General features: G+C 39.8%; 1 long non-coding RNA gene across 1 annotated transcript; it reads right to left on the bottom strand.

Moving 5' to 3' along the window:
• Positions 1–1,745: 1,745 nt before the first annotated feature.
• On the bottom strand, positions 1,746–3,048 carry LOC140700428 (uncharacterized). Its single transcript, XR_012078817.1, has 2 exons — positions 2,854–3,048; positions 1,746–1,996 (listed from the first exon to the last, which is right to left on the bottom strand). It is a non-coding gene; the product is annotated as an uncharacterized lncRNA (long non-coding RNA).
• Between the last annotated feature and the right edge of the window lie 741 nt (positions 3,049–3,789).

Below are 3,789 nucleotides of genomic sequence, written 5' to 3' on the forward strand. Positions count from 1 at the left end.
AAAGATTGGAACGGATACTTCACCAGAGAAGAGAGACACATGGCAAATAAGTACAGGAAAAGATGCTCAGTATGATTAGCCAGCAGAGAAATGTAAATTAGAAGCACAACGTGGTACCACTACACTGCTGTTATATTGGCTCAAACAGCAGCAAACTGACCATACAAAATGCTGGTGAGGGTGTTGAGTAACTGGGTCTCTCATACATTTGCTGGTGGAAATGCAGAATGGTGCAGCCACTTAGGGAAAGAGTCTGGCGGTTTCTTACAGGTCCACAGAAAAACCTGTGCATGAATGTTTATAGCAGCTTTGTTCATAATTACCCCAAACTAGAAACAACCAACTACTGGATGGATAAATTATGATACACTCATATAATGACAATGGCATACTATTCAGCAATAAAAAGGAATGAATTAATAACACATCCACAACGTTACTGAATTTAAAAGCATTTTGAGAAGTGAAAGAAATCAGATGCAATAGGCTACATGCTGTATGATTCTATTTATATGACATTCTGGAAAAGGCAGAAATAGAAATCAGATCTTTGGTTGCCAGGTACCAGGGGCTGGGGTAGGGTTGATGACTGACAGCAGAGGGACATGAAGGATCTTTTAAAGATAGGAAAATATTCTCTGCCTTGATGGTTATTTGAGTGGTTATATGACTGTATCAACTTCTCAAAACACCCAGAACTATACATTTGAAAAGATGAATTTTACTGTTGGTTAACTGTACTTCAGTTAAAAAACAACATTTTACAGGCTTCCTAAAGAAAGCCTATGTTGAATGAAAATTATGAAGGGGGATCCAAACCAGCTCAGTGTGCCTGTTCTGAGTTCTCTCCTTCTCCAGCTGCTGCTCCAAACACTGTCCCACCTGGAGCTGGGCTTAAGGGCATGAGCAGGTGGATTCAGGAGGGAAGAAGAAAACTTGGCTTTCTGAGCATTAGCTCAACACTGTTTGGCTGGGAATGCTTGCTTCATTCAGGGAAGACAGCAGCAAAAAAATAAAAAGAAAACCCAAAGCAAGCAAAATACCAGCTAACCAACCCACTAAGCAAAAACCAACTACTCTGCTTGAAAATAATTTAAAAAAGAAATTATGTATCACATTTAAAGGGCTCTGTCTGATAAAATAATGCCATTTGCAGCAACATGGATGGACCTGGAGATTGTCATTCTAAGTGAAGTAAGCCAGAAAGAGAAAGAAAAATACCATATGAGATCGCTCATATGTGGAATCTAAAAACAAACAAACAAACAAAGACACAAATGAACTTATCTACAAAACAAAAACAGACTCACAAACATAGAGAACAAACTTACGGTTACCAGGAAGTAAAGGAGTGGGAAGGGATAAATCAGGAGATTGAAATTTTCACCTCCTGGGGAGTGATGTAAATGCTAGCTGTCTTGATTGTGGTGATGGTTTCTTAGGTGTATGTAGCTATCAAAAGTCATCAAATTGTACATCTGAATATGTGTAGTTTACTCTGCAGGAATTATACCCCCAAAATGGTGCTTAAAAGAAATAAAGAGCTCTGTCTGACTAACACTTTAATTAACCCAGTTTGCTGATGAGTTAAAGCCATCTTCAGAAGGGATGTTTGTCTTTTCCAATTTTCACATTTCATTAAGCCCATAAATTCCCCATTTTGGATGTTTTCTGTCCCACCTCTCAATGTGTGCATTTCAAAAGAAATCGTCTCATCCTTAAGGTACAAAAAAACTTCCAGCACGTTTTGCCGAAGGACTGTTTATTGTGGTGGGGAGCAATTGCACCACGATGAAAAATTGTGAGGTAGCCCTGAAGACATTCCTGCAGTAATTCAAACTCATGCAGCAGCTGTGAAGGCGTTCTCGGTAGAAGAGTGCAGGTCAGGTGGTATCCTGAATGTTACGTTTTGGAAGACTTGCGTTTCCCCCGACCCCCAACAGTCTCAGTAGGAGGTCTCACCAAGCATATTGTGTATCCATATTGCCAAACACTTCTGAAAATTCAAAGAACAGCACCAAGGTGTTTTATTTCAAATGCTGGGCCCCGCCATTTCCCATGACAGCTGATTATTTTCCCTTCTGTGCTTGAGGCCTGACCTTTCACAGAGGGATGATGGAGATTTGGGCATCCCCCACGCTTTAGGTCTGGCGTAGAAATATATAACAACTGTATGTCTGATATTTTCTTGGATTTTCACAATTAAAAACGTTTTTCCCCAGTTGTCAAGCCTTGTGTCCCAGATTTTCACAGGGAAATACAGTCATTTTGCTTAGAAGGATACAGAAAATGGGCTTAATCAGATCTAACCCCAGTTAGAACCAACTGTTGGTTAGAACCAACAACTCTGTGTTGGTTCTCAACAAATGATACCCTACCACATAACAGGCCCAATATTGTGTTATTTTGTGAGATCAATATGACAGTATTTAATGGTGTGAAGATACTGGGGGAAATGAGATTGTATGAAAAATAAGTCCTGAAAATGTATACATGATCATTACTGGATAGACTGACTGCTCAACTAAGAAACCAATGTCTTAAATCATCGGAAAAACTTTTATTATAATCCATTTGCCTCAATTTCTTTTAACTTTTGCTTAATTTTTTTTATGAAAATGGACTGAATTGGATTATATTTGGGAAGACTTTGTGTAAAAATCAAGAGTATGATTCTTACTGAGTGGAACTGATTGCAATACCGAACACAAGGAAAGTGTCTCTGTTACAGGACTTCCGTATTCTAACAAGAGAGGGACCGTGATGTTGATAATCTCTCTAAGATACTTAAACTCAGGATTTCCAAGGCAGACAGTTGAATGTTTCCCTCCCAAACCTGCTTTCCCATCTTACCAGGTGCTTATGTTTAAAAGTCATCACTCCTCTTTTCTTCAGCTCCCAAATTTAGCCCATCAGCAAATCTCAAATACATCTCAAATCTGTCCACTTTCCTGCATCCCCATGAAACTGTCTTCTCCTGTCTCAAGCAGGGTTTGGCATGTTGGTTTTGTAAAGGGCCACGTGGTAAATATTTTTGCCTATGTTGGCTGTATGGTCTCCATGGTGACCACTCAGCTCTGCCATTGTGGCACAAAAGCAGCCACAGAAAATACACAAACCAATAGGGTAGCTGAGTTCCATTACAATTTTATTTATGAAAGCAGACCCTTGGAAGCAGTTTGCTGACCCTGACCTAGACAACTTCTTACTTCCCACACCCACTCTAGCTCCCTTTCTGTTCCTTCATACTGCAGCCTGAATGATCTCTTCACAACTTAAGTCTGATCACTTCACACCTACCAATGACTTTCCATTGCTCTAAGGTCTACAATTCTTATCCGGGCCAAATGCCCTGTGTTTTCTGATCTGACTACTGCTCCAGCCCCATGAAGCATCACTGCCTTTGGTCTCCATATTTCAGTCATAGGGACTATTTCCCCCTTTTGGAATGCTCTCTCCAACTGCCACCACCCAGTTAACTCCTGTTTATCCAAATCTCAGTTTGTATGTCATCTATGTAAACAGATATATTTTGACCACCATCTTCACACAGGCTAGCGTAGATACCTCAGCAGTTGGCGCTAAGTAATTTTGTTATTATTTGCTTAATGTTTCTCTCATTAAATAATAAGCTACTGGAGGCTGAGGACCACATCTTGTTCACTGCTGTATCTTCTGAGTCCAACACAGTGCTGGATACATAGTGCATATATCAGTTAGTAATACATTTGGCTGCAAATAACAGAACCTGATTGCAATAGCTAAACCAAAGAGAGGTTTATTTTTAAG

The sequence above is a fragment of the Vicugna pacos genome, chromosome 12 (assembly GCF_048564905.1).
Source record: "Vicugna pacos chromosome 12, VicPac4, whole genome shotgun sequence".
Classification (NCBI taxonomy): Eukaryota; Metazoa; Chordata; class Mammalia; order Artiodactyla; family Camelidae; genus Vicugna; species Vicugna pacos.